The following is a 20063-nucleotide window of genomic DNA, read 5'->3' as shown; positions in this document are numbered from 1 at the left end:
ATAAAACTTGTATCATATTAAGCAGTATTTCATATTAAAAATAAGTTTATTTCGTACCCCTTCGCTCCCACATCAAGTTTTTGGCGCCGCTGCCGGGGAAGCGAAAGCGAAACGCTATATTCTAAAAAAAAAAATTAGTTTTTAAGCTAGTTTTGTAAAAATATATAATTTTTAAAAAAAGTATAAAAACATAAAAAAAGGAAAATATATATCTATATTTTTAAGTGTTAAATTAAAAAGTCTTTATTTTTATTTTTTTAGTTACAAAAACTAATAAGTAATTTTTTGTTAAAATATAAGTTATACTTAAATTATATTTTATAAAAATTAAAATCATAAAAAGAAAATAAAAAATCAAATTATAAAAAAAAAAAAATCTGAAACTGCCCGAACCAGTTTGAACCTGCAATCATCTAAGACTGCATACCTCCGCAGTCGCGGAGCACTTCTGGGCCTGGATACCGCAGTCGCGGAGCTGTCTGACAGGTCAAACCTCAGACTGCATTTATTACGTAATTAGGGTTATTTAATTATTATTATTATTATTATTATTATTATTAATTAGGGTTTAATTAAATTAATAATTAGTTTTAGTTTTAGTTAATTTTGAATTTTAAGTTTTAATTAGTTCTCTTAATTTATAAATTAGTACCTTTTTAATAAATAATATAAAAATTTTATTTTTATAAAAATTGTATTTTTATAACTTTAAGTTTTATTTTTATATTTTGTATCTTTTTATTCGTTTAGTTCGTAATTTGTATATTTATCGTTCGTAACTAGTTTTAAGTTATAGTATTTTGCCGTAGTTATTTTATATTTCTAAATTTTTAGGCTTTGCCGTAAAACCCTTTAAGTGCTTTTTCTTTAGATTAAGATTTAGGTGCCTTAGAATTTTGCGACGCCGTTTTAAGATTTTAGTGCCTAATTAAGTTTTTGCCGTTTTGGATATAGAATTCCTTTAAGCTTTAATACCTTTAGGCGCAACTTTTTTTAGTCTTAAGTTTTTAGACTTTTAAGTTTCGACGCTTTACTTTCTTTTTATTATTTTTTGACTTTTTATTTTTCGACGCGCTTTATCTTTTTCATTTCTACGCTCTAGTTTTTATGACATAGAATTTTCAAAGTTTTCTTTAAATTTCGACGAAAAATTATTTTAAGTGGTTAAATTGATAGACATTCAAAATTTTCTGCTTCGTAGTAATAGTTGAATTTGTTAGTGGCTGAGTTGTGGATTTTCCGATTTAAAGGGTCCTGGCTCCCTGCTGCATCTTTTGGCTATTCAAAACGTGGGCAAAAGCAGAAAAGTCTATTAATTTGATAACTTATATAATTTCTAATAGGATATTCAGTGAATGCACCGAGCAAAACGTTCACAACCTTTCATACGTTCACCACCTGTAACTCGATCAAGAAATCTAGCCAATATTGTCGACGTTGATTTTTCTTTAGAATCATCATCTAGTCGAACAAGTACTCCAATTCAAATTTCTGATAATCCATTTTTTGAACCCGACTTCACAATTGAGAACCTGGAGGATATTCAAGGACAATTCCAAGATCCTGAACCACTAATCATTCCTCCTGAACCACAAACCGTTAAATCAGAATCCTCTAGTGATTCGTATTCAACAAATTCAATTATAGAAGTAACGGAACCTCTAAGTATGGAAGATCGAATGAGAGCCACACGCACGGACCAAGGACACGCCAAAATCAAAGGACAAATCCTACACATGGTAACTAATCAATGCCAATATAGTGGTACGGCAAAAGAAGATCGAAACGAACATCTTCGAACCTTTAATAGGATCTGTACTCTATTTAAAATCAGAGAAGTTGAGGATGAACAGATCTATCTCATGTTGTTTCCCTGGACTTTAAAGGGAGAAGCCAGAGATTGGTTAGAATCGTTACCTGAAGGGGCGATTGATACATGGGATGTTTTAGTTGAAAAATTTCTTAAAAGATTCTTTCCGGCATCTAAAGCCGTGAGACTTCAAGGAGAAATTTTTACGTTCACGCAAAAGCCAAATGAAACTCTATATGAGGCGTGGACAAGATTCGAAAAGTTGTTGAGAGGATGTCCTCAGCATGGTTTAGATACTTATCAAATAGTACAAATATTCTACCAAGGTTGAGATGTTACTACACGAAAAGACATCGACACAGCAGCTGGTGGTTCCATTATGAAGAAAACCGCAACCGAAGCTCACAAGATCATTGATAACACCACATCCCACTCGCATGAGTGGCATCAAGAAAAAGATATCTTTCGTTCATCTAAAGCGGCTAGAGCCGATTCTAGCCATGACTTTGATTCTGTTTCCGCAAAAATAGATGCTTTTGAAAGACGAATGGAAAATATGACTAAAGATATTCACGCATTACGAATCAGTTGTGAGCAATGTGGTGGACCACACTTAACGAAAGATTGTCACATTGAACAAACGATGGAACAACGAGAGAATGTTTCCTACATGAACCGAAGGCCGGGAAATAATTTTCAAAATAATTATCAACCGCCAAGGCCAAACTTTAATCGAAACCAAAACATTCTTTACAATCCAAATGGACCCAACAATAACTCGTACAACCAACAAGGTCCGAATAACCAACCAACTCAAACAACACTTTCAATCAACAAAGACCTGGCTTGTATAAACCACCACAACAAACCGAAGAGAAAAAGTCAAATTTGGAAGAAATGGTACAAAAGCTAATGGAATCTCAAACACAATTTATTACATCTCAAACCCAAACAAATGAGAGGTTTGATCAGTTATTAAGAACTCAACAAGCTTCCATTTTGAATCTAGAAAAACACGTAGGTACTCTTGCTAGCATGATGAGTGAGAGGGAACAAGGAAAGCTACCAAGTGATACTGAAGTAAATTCTCGGAATGAGAATGTTAATATGGTATCAACGAATTCTAAAAAACCAGCATCAGAAGATGGGAAGGTTTTAGATGTGAGTAACAATGAAGAAGTTACAACACCACCACCACCTGAGTATGTAAAGCCAGTGGTGATACCATACAGACCACCCATCCCGTTTCCAAGAAAAGGAGTTGAGTATGAGCAAGTAATCGGTAATAAAGTTTGTGATACCTTTGGAAAAAGGAAGAAGAATAAGAAAGTGCAAGAAACAAAAATAGTAGAAGTAAACCCGGTGAAGACAGTTCCACCAAAATCTCCACCCAAAGTGGGTGATCTGGGTGAATTTATTGGTCCTTGTCTACTTAGTGATTGTGTCATGTATGATGCACTAGCAGATTTAGGTGCGAGTGTGAGTGTTATGCCTCTTTCATTATATAAGAGATTAGGAGTAGGTGAGTTAAGTCCAACGAAAATGAGTGTTCGACTCTTTGATCAAACCTTTAAGCACCCAGTTGGAATTGCTGACAACCTACCTGTTCAAGTGGGTAATTTAACCTTTTTAGTCGAATTTATTGTCATTGACATATAAGAGGACCCAAACATTCCTCTAATTTTAGGTCGACCATTCTTAGCGTCTAACGGGGCGTTATTTGATGTAAGAGAGGGTAGAATGACACTTAGTAATAATGAAAAATTGATCACCTTTGTGAGTCGAAAGTCTAAATCTCCACCAACCAAAACCGTTGAACAAACAAAAACGATTGGTAAGAACCATATTGTTTTACCAACTCCAACGGTAGTGCTTAACAATAATAAAACGCTTAAGTGTGGTGAAGATGAAGTGACACCTAATGATGACTTGATAACAAAGAACCCCGTTGTTGATACGAAATTAAATGATCCCGTTATTAATAGTTCAATGAAGAAACTTATTAAACGGATTCGCGATGCTAGAACCAAGGGGAACTTTACGTTATGTAACCGGTTAGTATCCAATCTATCGCCTAAAGAAAAGGCAAAACTGGTTGAATTTGTGAATATTACACAGGAATCCGACCAATGGCTTAAAGCAAAAGTCACAGATATGCAAGTTGATTATGGTCCAAAAGAAATTGACGATAAAGTTAATCACAATTTCGACACCACAGCTACCTAAGTGTGGGAGATTCAAATGTTCTAAAAAGAAAACGTTGTCTAGAGTTAGTTGTTCTATTCTCGTGTAGTTTCGAGAATGGAATCCGATTGGTCTTTTCCACTAGCAGACACTAAAGAACTAGTTTTCTCCCTCCATTCTGAAATTTTTTTTTTTATATAGGTTTTGTATGAAATTTATATGCTTTTTAAATTTAAGTTTTGTGTGAATTTAAAAACAAAATTTATTTTATTTCATTAAGTTTAAAAATTGATTTCTAAAATTTGTCGTGAGTTAAAGACTATATCATAGAATCGAAATTGCTTTACCCAAAGACGGGGCAAAAATTTTTTTTATCATTATTTTTAATATTACTGATCTAAAGTATACAAAAATAATAATAAAAAATTAAAAATTAAAAAACCCGAAAATCTTTGTTTTTAAAAGACTCGCTTTAAAACGAAAAATTTTAATTATTCATATAAATTATTTTAATAAATAAAGGTTTTATAAAAATATATATTATATATATGTTTGTAGTTTATCTTATGTACAAAACAGGGTAAAACAGATCACTTTCAAAGACTGAAATTAAGTTCTGCAAAAGCTACTAATTTTAACAACAAGACGTAAAATATAAAATGTGATATAAAACAATATGTTTGCAAACTCGGTATTTTTAATCATTTTTCTACACTAATCACCCTCATGAATTTAAATTTTTACTGATTTCTTGAAAATGAGGGCATTGCAAGATCTCAAGTGTGGGGAAGGGTTATAAATTCTCTCGGGTTTACACTTAATTTAATTGCCAAATTTTGTGAAAATTTGAAAAATTTTCAACTAAATGAATTCAAAATCATGTTTATACATATTTATGAACGATAAAACTAGGTTATAATACCGAAATTATTGTTACCTCGGAGAGAACATAAATGGAGAAACAACCCAAAATGCTTGAATTCATTTAAAATGGAATAAAGGAGAATAAAAAGGCAAAGAAAAGAATAAATAAAAGCTAAGTGTGGAAAGAATTTACCAAGTTCTTCAAAACATATATCACATATTTGTACAAGATTATTGCAGGTACTTTTGCTTTGGACTAAACTAATCATTTTTACCCGATTTACTGTAATATATTTGAAAGAAAGATGGATCTACACGATGAATCAATTCCATCATTAAAAGGAAGTAAAGTCTTCCGAAAAAGTCACGCGCTTCTTGATTTAGGTCAGGAAGTTGTCGTCAGACTAGCTGTAGCTTGACGAAAAATCTAGAAAAGTCATCTCTAAAATCAGCAGAAAATCCATGGACGTCAGCATCAAACATGGTCGCCATGTGGTCAGACTTATCCTAACCATGAGAGGATCTGTCTCGTAAAATGGGGAGGGCGCCGTACAAATTAGCTTGATAAGACTAATGAATCAGACCCCCAGAAAGGATAATCTCCTTAAAGATTAAAAATCAGCTTCTAAGCCTGATATTACTCAATCCTTAAGAATGTCCTTAAAGATTGAGAATTACAAACTCATGGAATTCGATGATATCTGAACTTGAGCTTGAACGAGAAAATATTTTGATCAAAATTACAAACCGATTTGTTTTCTGAAAACCTATTTTCAATGCATTCATTACCATTGAACGTAAAATCCTGAGAATTCATCGGAATTCATTAGGTCACTTGAACCAAATCGGGTGTCAACCGTAAGATCGATGGTTGCATAGCATGGTAGAAGACAGGACCTTGTGCCAGACAGAAAAAATTATAGGGTGATCTTTACTATTGCTCCTACAAAGGATAGTAATTGCATCTGACACGTTGTGGACCATGATCATCTGCATGTCATTAGACATTGCCTTAATAGTTGCTTGTTCAATGCTTTCCTTTACAACCGGACCGTAATTTACCGAAAGGTAATATACGGAGCTAGTATACTGGATGTATTGCTTTCCTAATACAAGGTTAGCAAGTGGGTGACACAAAACCACAAGTTTTGAGCTAAAATTTTAAAAATCTGAAACCCACAAAACCCACAAAAATACTTTGCAAACACCGGTGAAGGGTTATTCCGGAAAATTTGCCTAGGGTAAAATCTAGCTTGAATTTTCAAAAGATCGAATGTTTTCATAAAGATCCAATTTCCTTAATGGATCTAAATTTTTATAGTCATGTGGGACTGTAAACCACATTGTTACTATCATTGTTTATACCGCTGTATCAAAATCCCTAATGTATAAAGTGTGAGAATAAAAAAAAGTGTGATTCGAGTGAAGTGTGATTTAATTTCAAGTTATGTATTGCTTGAGGACAAGCAACGTTTAAGTGTGGGGATATTTGATAGTGCTCCAAATGAACATATATTTAGGCGCAATATCCTTCTAATATGTAAAGCTTTTAGTTGCAATTGTTCTATTTTTATGTAATAATCATTTAAATAAATAACTGCGAAGATAAAAGACAGAATCGACGATTTGAAGACGCAAATGACCAAAAAGCTAAAAAGTACATAGTACAATCTAAGTGGTTCAATTTATTGATGAGAAACGCCTAAAAATGACAAAAGTACAAGCCGCGAAATGCAAAGTACAAGATATCTAAGCGTACGAAAAGGCGTTCGAAAATTCGAAACTGAGACATAAATCGAGCATCAACGTACAACTCAAAGGAGCTAAAATTACAAGTCAACTATACACAAGAATATAATATAATATATATATAATTATATATTATTATATTATATATTATAATATTCAGCAGCCCACGTTTAACTCAATTTGGTGAGGTGGAATCCGAAGCTCCGCACTCGCGGAGCTGTAAGGCACAAAAGTTCCGTACTCGCGGAGCTGTATAGTTCAAAGTGGGCCTATAAAAGCTCACGCATTCTGCTCGAATTCTGCACCCCTTTTCCAACCTCAATCTCTCTATATGTATTTATATTTATATAATTAAGTTTAATTTAAGATTAATAATAATAATATAAGGTTATTGTAAGAAATGTTTTACGGGTTTTAAGTCGGAACTCTGTCCGTGTAACGTAACACGATAAATAATCACTGTAAGCTATGTTCTTCCTTTTTCAATTAATGTATCGTAACTAAGTTATTATTATACTTATTTAAGCCGAAGTAATCCTGATGTTGGACTAAATATTAAAGACGCGGTTATTGGATTTTGTACCATAATTAATGTTTGAACAAAAGACCGACATTTGTGGGCATTTGACTATGGACTATTAATAGATGGGATGTATTGTCTAATTGAGTGACAACTCATTGGAGTCTGTCGAACCTATCTTAAAATTAATTAACTTAATAATTAATAATGATTATGGTTGTCCTATTTAGTGACATTCATACGGAATCTATTATAATCATTTAATTAATTATTCGGGTTGGGTAATTGATTATTCAAACTGATCAAGTGGGTAAATTAATATTCATATCTAATCAAAACAGGGGTGAATAACATACAGTGATAACTGGTGTAATTGTTGACAGAAGTGATAACTGCGTCACAGTTTAAATCTTTAATTAGTTGGAATATTTGACTTCGGGTATAAGGGTAATTTGACGAGGACACTCGCACTTTATATTTATGACCGATGGACTATTATGGACAAAAACTAGATAGGTTTCAAATAATCCAGGACAAAAGGACAATTAACCCAGAGTAATAAATTAAAATTAAAACGTCAAACATCATGGTTACGGAAGTTTAAATAAGCATAATTGTTCTAATTTATATCTCATCGTATTTTTATTTACATTCATTTTATTTATTGTCATTTTAATATTGTTATTTATTTTACACACTTTAATTATTGTCATTTATCTTTACGCTTAAAATATAAAATCGACAAATCGGTCATTAAACGGTAAACCCCCCTTTTATATATTATTATTACTATATATAATTATATATATTTTGTACAAATATAGTTGTTAAAAATATAGTACGTAATCATTAGCTCCCTGTGGAACGAACCGAACTTACTAAAAACTACACTACTCTACGATTAGGTACACTGCCTATAAGTGTTGTAGCAAGGTTTAGGTATATCCATCTATATAAATAAATAAAACTTGTATCATATTTCGCCGTATTTCATATTAAAAATAAGTATATTTCGTACCCCTTCGCTCGCACATCAGCCACATCAGCCCACGAATCTAGGATAGTTTGTTGGGATTAATTTGTTATGCCAATGAAAAGGACGGGTGCCACGTAAGCCCCCAAATCTGTTAAAGTTTGCGATGACCAAGAAAGGGACATATGTCATGTCATCATTCCCTCAAAACACCCATAAATACACCCATAGGGTCATTCATTACATAACACTAGATAAACACTGTTACTCTGCCCAAAAATGTTACTGTAACATTATCCAGCTGAGAATACGATTGAGATTCCGATCAATATTGGAGTTAATCGACATTTAAGATATTAACTCATTTCATTTAATCGAGTGAGATTAATTCCATCGTTTGTTTTACGCTCTTGGAATCCAGATTTCAAATAGGGTTTGCACAGTTATTGGAGTTAAAACATTCGATCCATTCTTCGATCCATCCTTTTTCCCATATTATGCACCCAAGTTTAAATCTAAAAACACCCCATCTAGATTTAGTGGTGATCAGTTTTTAACGTGTTTTTCTTGTAATGAGCACAAATTAAATGACAATCTAACGTAGGACAATCGTGTTTATCGTGTTTTTGATGTGAGAAATGTGCATCATGAAAGAAAGAGGGCTCCTTACGGATTTCAACATCATAAATTGGGCTTACATGAGTAGGCCCATTAGGGATGTGCTTCTTAGTATGGCATTTTTTTTTTTCAAATTTGATCCATTATCTGTAACAATATCCCCTTTTTCATTAGAAGGGGTAACAGGCATGCCATATTTTTCTGCAATGTTTGTACTAGAGGACACATGTGCTTCTGCGGATGTACTTTCCAAATTAACTTTGAGATTTTGTGAGATATATCTTACAAAAGGAACATATTCAATCAACTTTATGGGCACACTTGTTGCCTTTTTCACCAAAACCGCAACCTTGTATTTATCATAGACATTAAGATTTAAATTGGAAGATGTGCTTTATCCACTGGATCATCACTATTATTATCTGCATTCTTGTTAAATTCAAAATTCACATCCTGGTTATTATTGTTGCCTCCATCTTGGTTTCTTTTAGAGTCATCAATAGAATGATTAACTCCATTAAAAAATCATCAACTTCATCTACTTTAATAACACATAAAGTATCAAAATCCAAACCCACTTCATTAGCCCATAAAGATATCTTCTTATAGTCTTTTAAAACAGTGACCGTGACTTTTGCAATAACAATTGGGATGAAAACTTCCATAAGAATATACAAGGATCCAGATTGAACTAGATTATATGATGTCTTAGGAATGAATAACACTTCTCCTAAATCTTGCACTGCTGCTATCACATTCTCCATACACCCATAATCTACTGGAACATCTCGGACCTCAATCCAAATAATTCTTGAGTAGACACCATGCCTATTCACCATTGCAATTATCTTTAAAAGCTGTTAACAACTGCTTCCATTAAGTGGACCTTCACAGATGTTTTTAAAGCTTGTCGAATCGATTCCTCTCACAATACACCCATTATTACCCCAAAGACTACATTTATCAATTCTTGCTTTTCTATCCACAAGCCACTTAGCAAATTTCAACTTAGAGAACTCAAATTTATTAATGATTAAAGCAGTCCTCTCTATGCCCTCATTTATATCATCATTAAGTTGCAGTTTCGTGTACAAGTAATTATCTTGTTTTTTTAGAGTTGACATTATTTCCTCGATTCTTATGATAGTTTGATCTAGTGTTCCTGGGATAACCTGCTTGTTGTTTATCAAATCTAGCCATGCCCATTCTCAACCAGTTTCCCATCAGCAGTTTCCCATTCATCTTCATAACCGCTTCTTCAGCTTGTTTACTAGATGCAAACTTTTTAAAAGAAAAACTCTGACCCACACTCCAGGCTATGTTTTGGATCCAGCCATACCTCCTGAAGTTCTCGCTAATTACCATCGGAGTAACACCTCTTGCCAAATTACCCAAAAATAAAGTAGAAACCTTCTGTGAATAAATTCTTTGAAAGCCTTCATCTGGTATCTGTCAGTTTTCCAATCAAGACTTAGCCAGAGTGTTCCCAACGACAGCCTTGACGTACGTAACGTGAAGAATAGTAGGTGGTGGTGATGGTAGAAGGGAATTTTGTGAATGGACCCGTTCATACCGATTATAAACGATTCACAATAGTTGATTTCATTGCGAGGTGCTTGACCTCTATATGATACATTTTACAAATATTGCATTCGTTTTTAAAAGAAAAAATTTCTTTACATCGAAAGTTGACGGCATGTATACCATTTCATAATACATCCAACTATAATTGAATTAAAAATAATCTTGATGAACTCAACGACTCGAATGCAACGTCTTTTGAAATATGCCATGAATGACTCCAAGTAATATCTCTAAAATGAGCATATGCACAGCAAAAGATTTCTTTAATACCAGAGAATAAACATGCTTTCAAGTGTCAACCAAAAGGTTGGTGAGTTCATAGGTTTATCATAAACAATAAAATTCATCATTTTGATAGACCACAAGATTTAAATACAGTACACCTATCTTGTGTACTAAACCAATTTTCATAATGCTCGGCAGAGTAGGTTCGTATCCTTTTCTCCCCCGTAGATTGCCTCGTGATTTTTAATAACCGTACACATATCTCATGTACAAAAATAATACACATAACTTGTGTATAAAAATCATTCTCTCGATACATAACATTCACTTTGATTTCATTGCTCAACATGGTAACCGACCTTAACATATAATGCGCATCAATAATATCCCCAAAACAGAACATCTCATCAGTATAATATATAAACTTCGAAGTACTAAACACCATGCCCACTAGCTCTTCCGTCTAGTGAACATTTTGGGTGGGGGTGTTAAACCCGGTAGCTACCTTTAGGATTCGCGTGAATTAGGGCCAAGCAATAATAATCAGGGGAAAATATTCACAACAATTAGTGACAATTATAACGTCCAACTAATTCAATAATAATCCAAAGAACTTTTGTCTGCATAATAATTCATTCGAGGAATATTTTGCTTGTGTCTATCTCGTCAAACATTTATAAAAGCATCTCATGTATTCTCAGTCCAAAAATATAGATTTCAAAAGCATTTAATAAAACAGTTATAAAAATAGTGCATGTATTCTCAGTCCCAAAAATGTAAAGAGTAAAAGAAAATCAAATGAACTCACGATACGATATTTTGTAGTAAAAATATGCATACGGTGACACTGAACAAGTGCAGGGTTGGCCTCGAATTCACGAACATATATCAATTATATATATATTAAAACATATTATCGTAATCGAACAAGTTTAGATATTATTATTAATTGTTATTTCAGTAACTTGTATGTTTTATTGGTAACTATATTAACTATCTTTATTTTATATACTTTAGATAAATAATTAGTATTTATTATGGAAATATTAATGTTGTTATGTGATATGTATCAATTATATTCTTATATATCTATTTATTTGGTAAAATAATGTCACTAATAATAAATAACAATTTGTATCTTTTTATGATAATAATAATAATAATACTAAAATTAATAATAATTGTAGTAATAATAATAATAATAATAATGATAAAAATATTAATAATGTCACTAAGTATGATACTAATAATAATGATGATAATAATAATAATAATTTTGATAAAAGTGATAATTTTTCTAATACTGATAATAATAATAAAAATGATAACAATAATAAAAATGATAATTTTAATATTTTTGATAATAAACATGATAATAATAATAGTAGTAATAATAATAACTATAATAATAATAATTTTACTAATACTCATATTAATACTAATAATACTTATTTCAATAATAATAATGATATTAATGATAATAATAATAATACTTATAATACTTAATGCTAATACTTATTATGAATGATAATACTATTAATCATATAACAACAATAAGTAATAATAATAACAATACTAATAAAAAAAATAGTAATAATAATAATAACTACCTTAATAGGAAGAGCTTCAAAAAAAAAAAAAAAATAAACTGCCTGTTCCCAGGTTTGAACCCAAGACCTCTCATTAACCACACACAACACCAAACCACTCTGCTGGTACTTCCTATCTGATTTAATACCTAAACTAAGTATCTTAACCTGTTTTTGTTTTCATCGAGTAATAATCAGAGAACATAAACAATGGACTAGCGAAATAATGGCCCAATTTGCCTCACAAACTCACGGCCCAACAAGACAGCCCAACAGATAGTTCAGCCCAATGAACAATTTAATTAAGCCCAATAATAGTTCAGTCCAAAAGTAGCCCGATGCAAAAGGAATTCTGTGGATTTGTGGGTTCTTGTTGTTGTGATTATGGGAAACATAAACAAGTCATCAACTTTATGCATACCCGTCATCATTTCACGTACACCCACGACTATTCATCATCGTTTTCATCTTCGTTTGTATCATCACCAGCACATCATATATCATCATACCCATCATCATAGTTGTTACAGTACAGAGAAGGATCTAGCAGCTGCAGGTAGTACGAAAAGAGAAACAACATAAACAGATGGGTGTAGTTTGCGGTTTATAGAAAATGGAAAAGAAACAGAAAAGATTTCGATTAAAAACAAAAAACATGAGCTGTTGCAGGTTCGATGCTTGGGTGATTTTTGCAGCTGAAACATTAACGAGGAACAAAAAAAAAATAGCAGGCAAACTGCAGCAGTAGTAGGTGGTTTTGTTCAAGTGGGTTTCGATTTCATGTGATGGTGGTCCGGTGATTGATATGATGAAGGTGGTGGCGTGTGGTGATGAGGGTTTGATGGTGTTGGTTTAAGGGTGATGGAATAGATAGATGGTGATAGTGGCTTTCAAGGTTCATGAAAGAAAAAAAAATGTAGAGAGAGAGAGAAAGAAAGAGAGAGAGGGTGGAAGGTGGTGGGTTCAAAGTGGTTTACAGTTACTCGTGATGATCCTTGTAGTTGAAACCGACAACGAATGGAAACAGAAAAATGAAGTTGGTGGTTGAATAGTTGTGGGTTTGGTATTGGTGATTGATGTAAGTTTTCAATGGTAATCATTGGATTGTTTTAAGATGATGGCTGTGATGATTGTGGTGTTGATATAGTGATTCATATTTTGAAAGTAAACGGATATAGTAATAGTAGTAGCGATGGTGGAGGTGATGACCATGAGATAGTGAGGAAGTGGTGGACTAGGTGATCGATGGTTGGAGAAGAAGAAGGGAGGTTAAGTGTTAATGTATATGTGTCCACTTATGGGTGGAGGGTATATCTTTATATATTACTCGGAAGCTTAATTAGTGAGAGGAATAAAACCAAAACGAAACAATAAATCAAGTATTAACAGTTAAATATGCAAGTAGTCTAGTTGTTTCATTTTCAAGCATATGTATTTAGACATACAAATGATTAAATTGAAGGAAACAAACACCAATCCTGCACAGTAATTTAATTAAATCAATCAATTATGCACAGTATAATATAATTAAAAAATTAAAACGTGTTATAGAATTAGCAGCCATGAATTATTGATTTAAATTCTTTTCACGGACTGGATTTCGTGTTCCGTTGTTAATCAGTGATGGATAAAAGTCTTAAGAAAAATTCCAAAATTTTAAATTAACTAGCTTTATTTATTTTGGTCATTATGGTATAAAATTCAGTCATTAATTTATTAAATAAAAATTATATCAACTGTCCCTCTCAATTCTAGGTAAAATATAAAAAGTGTTAAAACTTAACAAATAGTTCCTAAATACATTTTTTAATAAGCCTAAAATTTATAGAAGTCATTTTCGTATCACCGTTTATTTTAAAATTACATAAGTTTGAATTTAATTTGCTTAATATCAATCGGAACATCAAACGAGTATTACAATCATTTAATATTTATTTTTAGTATATTTTATTTATATATAGAGATATATTTTAAATAATAATTATTATAATATCCTATTTTTATTTTATTAATTTTTAATAACAACAATATATAATACTTCAAATTATATTTTGAATTATTATTTATATATACATACACACATATTTATTTATAATTAATTATTCGTGAATCGTCGAGAGCAGTCGAAGGTCAATTAAATATATGAAACAGTTCAAATTTTTTGAGACTCAACTTTACAGACTTTGCTTATCGTGTCAAAAACATATAAAGATTAAGTTTAAATTTGTTCGGAAATTTTTGGGTCGTCACAGTACCTACCCGTTAAAGAAATTTCGTCCCGAAATTTGATTGGGATGGTCATGGCTGACAATAAGTATGCTTTCATGATGTATACAAGTTAGAAATTAGAGTTTGTATCATCAGTGGGTAATATGGATAAAAGAATTTATTTATGTGAAGAGTACGAGTGAAGTTATCACAAAAGAGTAAAATGAGAAAAATAAAGTCTCGTCATATCTTTTGACGTGGATAGAGTTGATTTCCGGAGTTTAAGGAATTTAGGGAAACTCTTAGTAATAAGATTTGGTTATTCGATAATTAAGGAAATTAGAATCCTCTTTGATTAAATGCGAGGATCTGTCTCGATTGCTCTGTCTGATATTTTACTATAAATCCACTCTCTTCATTTATTTGTTTCCACACACCTATCTTCTATACTTTCTTTCTTAATTCATACTTCTAAAACATTCATCAATATGCTCCATGCTTTCGTTTTCTCTTGTCGACTTTTAAGTAGAGCAATTAATGGTCCAGAATTCGTAAGTATGGAGTTTTGAATGAACATGACTAATATTCTAAGAGAGAGATTGTAATAGCGCGATCTTGATTGGTTAGATTACCAGAATGCAAGAGAAAATATAGAACTGTCAGGAAGATATGTTCTTGATATGTTTAGAGTTTAGGTAGAATGTAAGAGTCGTGTAAAATGGCACATGATGACGTTATGGTCTGTGAATCATCACGTTCCATTCGGAACTCAGCATGACTTACTGTAATATAATCACGTTGATCAAGTGTCATTATATTATACTAACTCATGCTTTAGTTCCCAACACTACTTCAAAAACATTCATAATTTAAATTCGAATTTTTTTTTTTAGAATTTAGAAACTAAAATAGTTTCCTTTTATGATATAACACAGATAGCGCGAAGAGATAATTAATATCGAACAAGAATATTTATGAAGATATCTTCAGAAATATTGAGGATATTTATAATGAAAGATACGATAATATCTTATAATTCTACAATCAAAATGTGATGAAGAAATTCATTCACAATGATTTAGAACAATTACGGAACAAGGTATTCGCTAAAGATTTAACCAGAAACAGAATCATCTGGATTCTTTATGTACAACTTTAGTTCTTGTGATTTGTTCAGAGTCTCCTTCATGGTTTGCTCAATTCGTTTTTCTAGTTCCAACTTTTCTGAGCTTTACCAACATACAGTTTTTTTTTATCGTCAAACTTTTTATGATTGTCTGCAGTTTCTGCTGCTTCATTCAGCTTTTTCAAACTTTGAAGTATTGGTTCGTAGACTGGGTGCTTTTCAGAATTTCAGAATGAAAGTTCATAATTCTAAGAGATAAATGTTATATGTAGAAACGCTGCGAGATTCAAAATACTGATTGCTGATTCTCAGTAATTGGTATGGCAATTCTCATTACCAGATGCGGATGAGAATATGATGAGACTTAAGCCAATGAGTAATGAAGTTGCTGGTAATTTACTATTAATGTGGTGGAATATAAACGGTTCCCTGATAACGATGATGAAAAGCAAACTTATATATCAAGGTTATAATAAAGCTATATTGACTGAAAAGTCGAAGTTGTCTTGCTGGAGCTGTGACAAAATTTGCTACTTTGAAAAGGAATTGCAATGTTATTTTGGTAATTATAACGCTAAAGGAATTAGCATAGCTACGTGTTAAACTTTTGCTCAGTTTTTGAGAGTTTTTTTTTCAGGTGCATAACTATATTCATCAACCTTTTCTTTCGTAGACGAAGTACGGTTGGTTCATCCTCTCGATTGAGGTGTTTTCAAGAATTATGAAAGGTTTGAACGCAGATTGGAATCGTCAAGATACAAATGAGGTTTAAGATGAAATCAAGTGGCAAACTTGAAGAAATTTTTAGTTTCATATGTTATAATCAATATTTTAATTCATTTTAATTGTCCAATGTTATTAGTCCACAGTTAGTAGTCCACAATTAGTAGTTCAACAATTCATATATAGTTTAATATATAATATTCGAATTAATTAATACGTGTCGTGACCCATTGTATACAAGTCTCAGACTCGATCACAACTCAAAGTATATATATTATTTGAGAATCAACCTCAACCCTGTATAGCTAACTCGAACATTACCGCATATAGAGTGTCTATGGTTATTCCAAATAATATATAAAGATGACGTCAATACGATATGTCAAAACATTGTATACGTGTTCCGATATTTAAAGTGCGTAAAATAAATAACATAAATTAAATGACGATAAATAAAATTGCGAGAATTAAAATTGCAATAAATAAATTGCAATAAATAAATTGCAATAAATAAATTGCGATAAATAAAATGTAATAAGGAATTACCAGTTAGCTAGGAACAGTTAGCTAGGATTTTGGTAGCGTAGTTTCTTAACAGAATTTCTCATAGTTAATTTGTTTGTTTCTAACAAATTTTATTTTGTCTAATGTTTTCTTCATTATGCCACTTGTTGGATTCTGATAAGTCAAAATCCAAATATGAAATTGAATGAAAATGGTTATTCTGCGGTGAACGGATATGTATATCTGTAGATGTAAGTTGGATAGTAAGTGACTGTTGAATCAGATTCGAAGAATGTACAGTGTAACTTATTAATGTGAAATTTAAATATTCCTCTCGTATTACCTACCCGTTAAAATATTTTCACCATTAACAGTTTGTACAAAAGAATTTTTATTTACAATCTTTATGAATATATATATATATATATATATATATATATATATATATATATATATATATATATTTTCTTCAGATGTAATCATGGATTTAATGAGTTAATATGATATTAAACTCATTTGATTTTCGGTTGGAACTAGAATGAATATTCTCTAAAACTTTATAGATTACATAATCGCCATGTCAAATGAAAATAAATGAGGTAGAACGATACGTAGAACGAAGAACATACTCGAAGTACAAATGATGATATTGAGGCGTGAGATGTTGAGGCTTGTGTTATTGGTGGTACTGGTGCCGATGCTGGTGGTATTGTTGGTGCCGGTGATGTTGCTGAAGCTGGTAAGTTTTGCACCATATTCTCCAAAACTGCAACTCGAGCGCGAAGCTCGTTGACTTCTTGAATTACTCCAAGATGATTGTCGGTCGGAAGGAGCGGATGAATAAGATTTAGAATTGTGGATAGAATATAATCGTGTCAAGCTACCCTGGAAATGAGGTTGAAAATGGTGTTTCGGATAGGTTCGCCTGTAAGTGCTTCAGGTTCTTTACCAAAAGGTGAATTCGGTTAGTGGAAGGGATCGCTGAAATGTCCCGTTCATATTGATTATAAACGTTCCATATTTATTGATTTCGTTGCGAGGTTTTGACCTCTATATGAGACGTTTTTCAAAGACTGCATTCATTTTTAAAACAACCATAACCTTTATTTTATCAATAAAGGTTTTAAAAACATTACATAGATTATCAAATAATGATAATCTAAAATATACTGTTTACACACGACCATTACATAATGGTTTATAATAGAAATATTGATGTGCTGGATCGTAACCTTTATTTATGAACGGATTTAGTTGTTTTGTTACACGAATTGATTTATTGTATATGTAGTATTTTATTGAATCCAGGTTGATTTCACACATATATAGGCAACTAGTCCAATCCGTGTAGTTTAGTTTGTTGGTAAATCCGATTCGTTCCACAGGGAGATAGAGTGTTTAATGGTTTTTAATAGTCTTTGATGTCAAACTTAGTTAAAGGGGGTTTTGGATTAGGAATTTATAATATAACAGTAACAGAAAATAACTTAACTAATTTACTTCATAAATAAAATTACAAGATTACGATAAATAACTTAAAAAGGAACTAAATGAAATTATGCTAATTTTGATGCATTAATTATATTACTAGATGGTAATTAGTAAAATAGTAATTTTTAATAAAACTATATGTTTAGAATTTTGTTTTGAGTAATTATAATATAAACTTATTTAAATTAACTAAATGACAAGTTTTAATTATATTAATATAAATTATTAGGAATAGTAATTTAACTAATTACAAACTAATTATAAGTTATAAACTTTTAATTAACACTAATTATAAGGTTAAAACATGTATTAAGGTATTTTATAATAACTAATATTAATTATATAGTAATAACCTAAATATAAATAATTAAATAATTAAAACCCTAATTTTACCCTAACTGGTACTGTAGCCGCGTTATTACCTTACGCGTTTCGCGTATTTATACGCGTATCGCGTATAATTTAAAACCTACGCGAATTGTGTGATTCTGATCGTACAGTTTGATTTACAGGCATACGCGTTTCGCGTATACCATACACGATTCGCGTATGACATATACGATCTGACAAAGAGTCTGTTACGGATTTAAATGTTTTTATGTATTGTTTTTATATTTTAAAATAATAATTCGTAAATAATGATAATAATACGTTTACAAGAAATAATAATGGGATAAATGGGAGTGTTTACTTAAATGTGTCACCCCTAGGTCCATGGATTGTTTTGAGTTTATGCCCTATTTAAAATGTTTTAGTAATAAACTTTATATTTTTCTTTCGAATAAATATAAGGTTAAGACTAACTAAATAAAATCTAATTTTCATCGGATTCTTTTTAGATAGCTACTATTCCTTAAGTATTTAAATTGAGACCTAGCCTAGTTTTGACTTTCGCCAATACCCAAATCGTAACGGTTTCCCTTTTTACAATTTCACTGTCATATAATTATTGATATTACCCAAACCACCGAAGTTTATTTCTAAATTGGTGTTAATAACTTACCCATAAATTCGTCTAGATCATTTTTAATGTTGAAGCTTAATTTATGTAAATAAAAACAACTTTCGTTATTTAAATTTAATAAATTAAGTGGCAAGGGTTAAATACCTAATTACATAAAAATGGTTCTTTTAACTAGGCTCAATATTAAAAATACTAAAGTTACATTTTTAACTTTTACAAATGATAACAATCCATTTCACTAGGGGCTCTACATTTAAGCAAACACTAGGGAAATTTAGTAATTCATTACACTAGGGTAAACATAAAAATATAGATATGCAAACATAATAACAACGCTAATTTTAACAGAGTAAACTTACTAAAATATCTTCACTTTCATTAACTTCAAACGGTAGGAAAATTACAATAATAACACCCCTTTCACGCGTACAAATACACCCTTAATCACGAATAATACACCCTTAATATTTGAAACTATCCTAAATATTGAACCTTGAGATTAAAATGAAAATGATACAGAGTAATAAATGACAATAATTTGTATGTGTGTATAAATATTTGTTTCCTTCATATTCAACTAGTACTCCGTATTTAAAGCCTACAAGATGTAGTAGGTGATAGTGACTTCATTGCTGTATCTCAGTTCTAAAAGAATTAGTTTTTATCTCCAAAAAGCAGCCGCCCCATTTCTGGCTAATGATTAAACTCGGCCTAATATTACGCGTTTCGTGTAGAGGCTACACGATTCGTGTAAGAACAAATTACTACGCGTTTCGTGTAATCCTACACGATTCGCGTATGAGTTGATGGCAGTTTTCTTTATTTTTCTTTTTCGTTTGTTCTTTGTTGATCCCGTGTTGACGTTAAATTGACTTGGCACTTTCCATTTGAACTCTTTTCTTCAATTATCTTGTACTTTCATTCGGATAAA

General features: G+C 31.4%; 1 non-coding gene across 1 annotated transcript; it reads right to left on the bottom strand.

The window, feature by feature from the left end:
* Window positions 1-1994: 1994 nt before the first annotated feature.
* Window positions 1995-2101, bottom strand: LOC139894853 (small nucleolar RNA R71). Its single transcript, XR_011775333.1, has one exon. It is a non-coding gene; the product is annotated as a small nucleolar RNA R71 (small nucleolar RNA).
* Window positions 2102-20063: the final 17962 nt, after the last annotated feature.

This window comes from Rutidosis leptorrhynchoides, chromosome 2 (genome assembly GCF_046630445.1).
Source record: "Rutidosis leptorrhynchoides isolate AG116_Rl617_1_P2 chromosome 2, CSIRO_AGI_Rlap_v1, whole genome shotgun sequence".
Lineage (NCBI taxonomy): Eukaryota > Viridiplantae > Streptophyta > Magnoliopsida > Asterales > Asteraceae > Rutidosis > Rutidosis leptorrhynchoides.
This window is presented reverse-complemented; position numbering and strand designations above follow the sequence as displayed.